This window comes from Propithecus coquereli, unplaced genomic scaffold (assembly GCF_000956105.1).
Source record: "Propithecus coquereli isolate 6110/MARCELLA unplaced genomic scaffold, Pcoq_1.0 Scaffold200, whole genome shotgun sequence".
NCBI classification, from domain to species: Eukaryota; Metazoa; Chordata; class Mammalia; order Primates; family Indriidae; genus Propithecus; species Propithecus coquereli.
Genome location: NW_012144968.1, coordinates 967402 through 976584, shown reverse-complemented (window position 1 = coordinate 976584; position 9183 = coordinate 967402). Strand labels below are relative to the sequence as shown.

The following is a 9183-nucleotide window of genomic DNA, read 5'->3' as shown; positions in this document are numbered from 1 at the left end:
CAGTGAAATAAAGTATTTTATTCTCTTCTTGTCCTAGGACAATGTCTTTTGTCCAGAAACTGTATTCTAACATAGTATCAGTATAGAATAATTTCATAGTTTTTTAAACTATTCAGGTTGTATTCATAGCACCATTAATGTGGTAGTTAACTGTATTTTTATGTTGTCAGCCCATTATTTTATTTAAATAATTTGCCTCGGCTTTATAGTTCTTCCTTCTTGGCACAGAGTCTTGTTTTGATTAATGGAAAGGTTCTGGTCCATTGCAGTTTTCCCTGCTTCAAACAGTAGAAAACTGACCTCATAGTTGGAATACTTCCTGAGCATGGACTATGTATCAGAAATAGTGATAGTCAGCTTTATTTGGATTTTAGCCTAGTAGTTTCTCACTTTCTATAGTTACAACAAATAAAAGAAACTCACTTGTTTAACTGCAAAATTTTATAAAATAGAGAATTACATGGCCACTTACAGTCTACTTCCTATAATACTTGAATACGCATTCTGTAAAAGGAGCAGTATATTCTGTAAAAAGTGATTTCAGTGCTATTATTACATTTTGACATTCTTTGGCACAAACCCTCCTTTTTTAGTTGATACATTCACTTACTTGGGTAGAATGTACCCTGTTTTAATGTTTTCTATGTATCTTAACATTAAAGGAAATTCTGTTATATAATTTTTATGCAATTTTTGTTGATCGTCTGTATCCCTCTTTACATTTCAAGCTCTATTAGGACAAAAATTATGCCTTGTTTAGTATTCAAATATCAATACTTGGTCAGCTATCTGACGTGTCGTATATGACCAATGACTATTGTTGAATGAATGAATGAGTGAAGGAAATGGTAAATATAGAAGGACCAAATAAATGCCCCATCTTATATATTACAGTCCTAGAAGAAATTGATTCATCTTATGCTTTAAGAAATAAAGATAGCTTTTGCATTTATTTTTCATTTTAGAAACTTTTTAAAAATTAAGTGATGTCTTTGTGTGTTCAACCATAGCAAATGTGGCTTCCAGTAATTCAGTGATTCCTTCAATTATTGGCTTTCCTGATGACATATCCTTTAACTCAGCCAGCTTAGGCTAAAATTAAGTCATACATAATTCCTTAGTTTGCAAGAAAACAATTTTATCTCTTGGGAGTGAATTCTGAAGATTTTGGTTTCATTAAAAAGGAAACAATTCTTTTTTTATTTTTCCTCTGCTTGTTTCTTCCTTATTAAATCTCTGCTAAACCAATACATAATTTAAACTTTCAAGCAAATTAGCAAAAGTGTAGTAATGAGAATTAATGTTTCTGGAGTACTTATTATGGCCCACGTACTGGTCAATTGTTAACTTCTGTTATTCTATGAAGTTATTTTATCCCTATTTTGCAGATGAAGCAATTGAGGTTTTCAAAAGTTAAGTAATTTGCAGGAGCTAATCCATCCGCCACGTGGCAGAATGAAGACTCCATCTTCCCGGCCTACTCCACCCCACTAGGGGTGATGTATCAAGGTCTGGATAGCATGATCCTGGTCTCCTTGTTAGTTCTCAGTTTGTGAAATGAAATTGGTTTAAATAGTTGAATTTCTCAGAAACAGATTCCCACAAATTTAAATCTTTCCTTCCTAGGACTGAGTTTACTAGCATTTTGCTCATCAGGTGGTGGTGTCTATTTGAAAGAGCCTTGCTTCCCACTCTGCATGTGACTCTCATCCCTGTCAATCACATCGTCATTATAATCTTGAAATGAAATCATTTTAGCCTCAATGTTTGTCAAAATAAAAGTTGTGGGGAATAATTTTATCAGCTATTAGTACAAAACAACAAGAACCACCTTCATCTTATACACAGAAGTTTATAATCACGCTATAAATATGCCCTATCCAACATGCATGTGGCTGTGGGCCCTCTTACTGGAACAGAACTCTTGGCTTTTAGTACCATGTAAACAACACTGACAAGATGACCTCAGGACAAGTTACTTCACAGTGTGAAGAGTAGACTTTGGGGTCACATGATCTGACTTCAAAAGCAAGCTTCCTTACTTTGTGTCCTTGGGCATTTCTTAAAACCTCTAGTCTCTGTTTTGTCATCACTAAAGTCAAGAAAATAATGTAAAATTGATATGAGAGTCATAAGTGATGTATGTAAAGAGCTTAGCTATTTTTAAATTATGCTCATAAACTCGAATTGCATAATCTTTCAAAGTTATTTTCTTTTTTTAAAACAGAATTGGAACTTCACCCTTGAATATGCAAAGCAGGAATTGCTATGTGAAATATCAGCAACAAATTTTCTAAGGTGAGCTGCTCTTTCATTAGACTACTTGGTTATTAAGAACTCAATGCCCTCACTTTGTAGATGGCATTTCTATTGATAGTGAAGTCTTTAATTTTGAGTCATATAAGAATTCAGTTCCTAACTAGGACCTGTTTCAGGTCATATAAAAATAATGACAATATAAATATGATACATAAGTATTTTTAAAGTTTAGTCAAAAGGTTTCAATGAGACACTTCAGGAAAGTAAAATCTGTGGTTAATGCTCTCGATTGGTCCTACAAGCCAGAAAGAGGGAAAGGGGAGCCTTTATTTTTCACTTCATCTTTACTGTCTAATTTTTTCCTACAACAGTTTAGTGTTGTATAATAATAAAACATCTAGTTTCTATACACGTTTGCCATCGGAGCCCTTTATTTGAGGCTCCACATATAAACATTGCAGAAACATGGAATCAAGAAATCCCCATGCTGAGCTGTTGAGCCAGACAGCCTGTCATTTCATATGCAGCACTGACTTTTCCAGGCTGTTGATTTCATTTATGAAATGTAAATTGCTGACGGGCCTGGGGAGGGGAGCTTCATTAATGATTTTTCAATGTCATCAACAGTGTTTTCAAGTAGAGCAGGCAGACCAAAACTTGAGCATGCAAGTGCTTGTCAGGAAAGGGTTTAAGCAGAGACCAACTCTGTTTAGGAGTCTCTGTTTTGTCTTCATAAAACAAAAAGAAAGAAATTCACTCAATATGTAAGTCCTAAGAATCGGCACTCTAAAAAGAATTTGAAATATTTTGCAAGGTAGAAGCTGAGTATCATTGAATTTTTTTATCACTTTATTTTGTTATCATTATCACATTTGTTTCCTAAACATGTAGGGACCTTATATTTGTAATAAAACATCATAATTATTATTTTTTGCAACAATGAAATTTTGCAATTTTCACATGGTAGTCACTAAGCAAAATGTATTATGTGCATTATCTATATTTTATTTATATAATATTAAATGTTCATTTATTTGTTATCTCTCAAACCCCAGTAGCATATAAACTTCATGAGTCCTGGAATGGATTTTTATTTTCTTTTCTATACACTAGTGCTTAGTGTTTTGCACAGAATAGGGTTCAATAAATATTTGTGGAAAAAAAAGACAAATTACCTTATATAATCCTCATATACCACTCCTATGAGGTAAATATTATTATTAGACGCACTTTACAGATACTGAGGCTTAATAATTTGTCTAAGCACATACTCTCTGGAAAGCGGTACAACTGGGATTTAAATCCTGATGTTTTTCCAATTCCAAAGCTCTAAGCACTTAAGCACTGGAACTATTTTGCTACAGCTAGAAATAAAAGCTTTTAAGCATTTCATACATAAACACTATACAGCAAACCATGTTATATATCTCATAGGTATGTTTACCTAGGTTATATTACCTAGACAAATTGCTAACAGTGATTAAGACTGTAATTAGCATGTATAATATAGTCATGGAGGTTTCTATTTTTTTAAGCCAGTCATTAAATCATGAATCATATGAATTCGTTTCTTAAATTGAGCTGGTAAAGCTAAATAAATAGACTGAGCATTGATAAAAAATTGATAATTATCTTTCACACTCTTGGAGTAGTATTCAATATTTAATGACATGGAAGATTTTACATTTAAAACCAGGTCACAAATCTTATTCCTGTAAAATATGCAAAGAAACATTAGCAGTGTTAGCCTAGTGAATTTTAGTAGTATGAGGGAGTCTGAAAAGCATGGTGGCTAAGGACACAGATCTAAAGTCAGACTGCCAGAAGTGAGTTCTGGATCTACCTCAGGCAATTGTGTGACCTGGGCAAGGCACTGTCAGTTCTTCAATTTTCACATTAATAAAAACAAGATTGCTGTGAAAATTAGATCAAACAGTACACATGATGTGCTTAGAACAGTGCCAGGTGCAAAGCAAATGTGCATGGTAGCCATTCCGTTAATATTTTAAATTATTTTTCTTATATTATCTAACATATTTTAAATAAACTGTGTATTTTAAATAAAACAAAGTTATGTTTACTATAAGCAACATTCATACATTTATTCTAAACCCATGGTTTTTACATCATTTGAGTTATCATTTGGACTTTTCGATGAAAACCTGCTACTGCTACTGCTACTACTGCTATTACTACTACCAACACCACACACCTACACAACTTCATTATGGTCCCAATTATGTTATTTAAAAACAAATAAGATGCAACACACACACATACACACACACACACACAACACTCATATATTTCCACATTCTGTTTTCTGCATGAGGCCTTATTGGATAAGATGTAGAACTACTGTCACTCCAAGTATCTTGACTTCAATATTTCAAATTTGGGGTAAGCCTCACTGAATTTTTATCATTTATGTCTTTTCCTGCATGTGCCTTAAGAATAATACTTGTTTTGCAAAGACTCAAATATGCTACACTAGGTAGCATTTGATTTCATCTGTTGTGGACACATTGTTTTGTGTTCCAGATAAATATAACTGTGACAAAGACAAAATGTGACTGACTTTGAATTTGATTTAGAACTTCTTCAGCTTATATAGACTTCCAAAAGAAGAAACTGCCCCAAGATTGGGTGACATCACAAAGTGAACCAACACTGACATCTCCAGCTCCACAACTTTTCATCTTATCTGTGTATACATTTCTTTATTTCAATATTCTATTGACTGTTTAACATTTTCCTTCCTGTTATTTAACTTTGTCCATATGGTTTCGATGCTTCATGCATTCTGTATGCTCCCATTTTCCCTGATTGCCTTTCTAAATTAGTATCATCTTTGTTCATGAATTGAGGAATTCTTCCATGCATAGTAAAGAGGCAAGGTGATAGCATTCTTAAATGATTGCTCAACCTTATCCAATTCATCAAGGAGTTGCAGAGATCATTTTTGCACTTCAATTGAAGAAAAACAGACAAACAAGCAAAAACTCAATTGAGCAAAAAATTCCTCAGTTTGAAATTTATCTCCTTTATTTATTAACTAAAAGATCCAATGTATAGCCTCTGAAACTCTATAAATTTCCATTTTCTCACCTTTTGAAATGGAAGCAATTACAATCGTCTCATGAATTTGTGGCCAAGATCAGACTGAATAATTTAACAGATATTTCCTGAGCACTCATGAACTAATATCTAAATAATAGATATCCATTGATTGGGCTAAAAATTTGGTATGCCTATTGAAGGTAGCACTGACGGCTGCTTCACTCTTCATTTTTACCAACTTCTTTTTCACTGTCTTGTGGGATCTTTGAGGACAGGGATTTTTGTCTTGTTCGTTTGTGGAGCTCAGTGCCTAGAATATCCCTTGAACATCATACAATATATATCAATGCTCAAAAATTGTTATTGATATAAAAAATTAAAATGTTTTAAAATGACAGGAAAATCAAATTTTTAGTGTTCACTTTTAGTTTGTTAAACAAAATATAAAGTGGAGTATGTGTCTCATTATCTAAAACACTTATGTGGGTGAAAAAACACAATAGAAGTGACCCACCAGATATTGAACACTGCTGCACGTTATCTTCAGGTTTTTATATTTAATTTGTTTCAGTTTCTTAAAACTATTCAGAATGGCTAAATGAATTAATTAGTTTATAGCTGGTTGTTTCAAACCAGAAGCTAGAGTTTCAAGCTTATGAATACAGTGTTTTTTCCGTAATACCTATGCACCCCCCAACAAAAACGCACACACAAATACATTCCCTACACACCCAAGTTCTCTGTCTCTTTCTCTCTCTCACACTTCTCATCCCCATTAGGTCAATAAGAAAAACGATTTGCTTTATAAGTTTCTGTGGGCATAGTTCTAAAATGTCTCCAGTTTGTAATGCAAGTGCTTAATGCATGCCTCATTGCTTTATGCCTAAATCCCGATTCTGCGATCCTTTCTTGGTAAGATTCCCACAAAAGTTTGGTGCTCAGAGAAAACGTTTTCTGAGTGGACACTAAAAACATAAAATGGGCCAGAGGGCATTCTCTCTTTGCAGCACAGAATAAATGCATACATTGTCTCTCTCCCTCATTCCATCATCATTTCATTTTCATGATCCTTTGTCTTTTGTATATGCTAAATACAATGTACCACATTCCTGATAGTGTCACTCTGCTTTTATCTATTCTTTCTTTTATGTCTACTTATATGTGACTCATTATTCTTCCCTTCCCTGAAGTGTCCGGATGTGAAGGGTATGCATTTAAGTAGGTAAGATATAATTGGAGGTGGCTAGATATATTGTAGGTCATACAAAGAACAGTCAGTCATAACAGGGCCCTGTGATGTTATTTGAAGATGGCAGGGCAGCTGGTTGGATATATTTAAACTAATGAGCCAATTGACTGGCTCAGAGTGTTGTGCAAAAAAATCACTTGCCAATGTAAATGAAGCAGACATTCTTTGGTTTTTCTTTATCAAGGGAGAGTCACTAACTAGAGACTCTCACTTGTTTCTCTGGGCACCAGAATTGATTTTCTTTAATTTGAAGCAAGAGTAATTAGTTAGGTTAATAAAAGATCACAGGTTTAAGTATGGGTCATATTATATCTGGTTCAAATATGTAAAAATAATAAATAATCTTATATGAAAAAATAATACATTAATTTTTTTAATGGACAGGAGCTGGATACAGTGCACATGCCAGTAATCCCAGCTACTTGAGAGGCTGAGGCAGGGGGATCACTTGAGCCCAGTAGTTTGAGGCCAGCCTGGGCAACATAGCAAGACTCTCTTCTCTAGAAAGTAAAAAATTGGGTGGGAAAAATGAAAGTGTTTGCTGTGATATTTTAAAAAATTCCCCTCAATGAGAGAAGCATATTACAACGTTTGCATAAGTTAGCTTAGAGTGACAAGAAAATGGGGCTTGCAGAGTGACAGTGAGCCATTCTCTCCTTTCTACTCTGGCCCTTTTAATGAGGGCTTACATGGAAAGAATGCCAAGGAAAAAATATTGAAGTTTTACACTTATAGTTGCACATATATTTCATATACATATAGTTGTACACATGTTGTAGTTGTACATTAACTTTTTGGATAAAGAAAATAAAAATTCAGAGCGCTTGGGTACATTACTTTTGTAACCCCCATGCTTGTAGAGAAAATTCTGGCACCCTCAACCACTTTTCTTACTAACATGTAATCTTTCCATCCAATCAACTTGGTGTTTTGGCATGATGGGAACAACAAAAAAAGTGTTAGGCTATAAATTGCTGCTTAAAGTGAAAATGCTACTGTTAAGGGCTCCATTTTCACTTTAGCAATTCTTCAGAAAATGAGTAACCATGGATTTTTAAAGGTATTTATGACATTTTATTCTATAGAATCCTTAATGGTCTTTTATTAATCAACAGATTACCTGTAACTTTCCTACATTGCTAGAAAATACAAAAAATTATTACAAAGACAAACTTTGACTACATATTAGGATAAGATTTGCTAGTATTTTCTAATCCTGAAAAAAAGGACAGTAAGATTATTAATATTTTTAGCGGCTCTTAAATCTAATACTAAGCAGCTAATCCAGCATAGAAATCTTGGGTAATCATTTAATCTTTGGGCATCGATCTCTTCACTGTTAACATGATAGTCATAATATTTTGTTCTTAAATTGCTTCAAAACAGAATTAAATCATGCCAACAAATTAAATTAGAAACAAGCCACAAAAAACAAAATATACACAAAAATTAAAATATTAATGCTTGTTACTAAATTGAATATTCTAGACCAAGTATTAGATTTTAAAAATATTAAACAAGTTCTCATATTTATTAGAGGATGACAATACCATGAGCAAAAAGGACATATATGAATTTCAATATTATTAGAAAAATTTAAAAAATCAAAATGATAAATTAAATACATAGATTAATTGGGTTTTCTTATTACAATTATCAGTAACAAATAAATCCTTATAAGAATCAGAGCACTAACATTAAAATTGGATTTTTTAAGAGAAAACTCAATATTTTATGTTAAACATTGGACATCGGAATATTTGTGGTTACTAGATACAGCAAGATAGGAATAATGGTTGACTTTAGACTGATATATGTTGAACTAATATATTCTGAAAGGTGTTTTTCGGGATAAATCTCTGAGACCAACTGTCTTTGATTCTTTCTCATAAAAGCAGACCATATAATATATACTCCTTCAATAAATTGTTTAGGTTTTCCCCATAGGTTTGTATCTGGATAAATCAGCATCAAAATGTGCTGATAACCAACACTGGGACCTTTGGAATATGATACAAAAACTGGTGACAACAGAACATGCATAAATACCAATTTCTAGCAAGAAAAAGCAGGCAGATGGATTACTAGCATTGACTCCTAAGTTGTCTGGTTGCTCTCATGCTAAGAAGAATGTTCTGGGTTCCTCAAGTTTCAGTCCTAACTTTACTCTTTACTAACTTTACTGGGAATGTTATTCTTCTCACCTTTGGCTCTTTCCATGGGAAAACTCATCCGTGTGCACCCACATCTTCAAATTCCATACACAGGCCAACATACACCATAAGTATATCTCCCACCCCAATCTTTATTCTGAAACTCTCACCTAACTAGCCAGCTGCCAAGACTACATTTCTACTTGAATGTCCTCAAAGTACCACAAACGCAGCATGTTATAAACCAGACTTACGATCTTATATCCTAAGATGGTCCCTTTCGGTATCCCATCTCAGTGTCCCGTTTCATCTCAGTGCATCTCATTTCTATTCATCTGGCTTCTAATATGTTAATTTTGAATTATATTCATATATTCTAAAATGTTATCAAATCCATGATATTGAATTCTGATAAGTATTCTTTCTTCTTCTGATAAGTAATCTTTCTTCTACTGTTACATA

The 9183-nt window shown here is 33.4% G+C and overlaps 1 protein-coding gene across 1 annotated transcript in view; it reads right to left on the bottom strand.

Annotated features, from left to right (window-relative positions):
* The window catches only part of TRDN (triadin), a 442356-nt gene that overhangs the window by 62544 nt on the left and 370629 nt on the right, over nucleotides 1-9183 (bottom strand). The window lies entirely within an intron of this gene.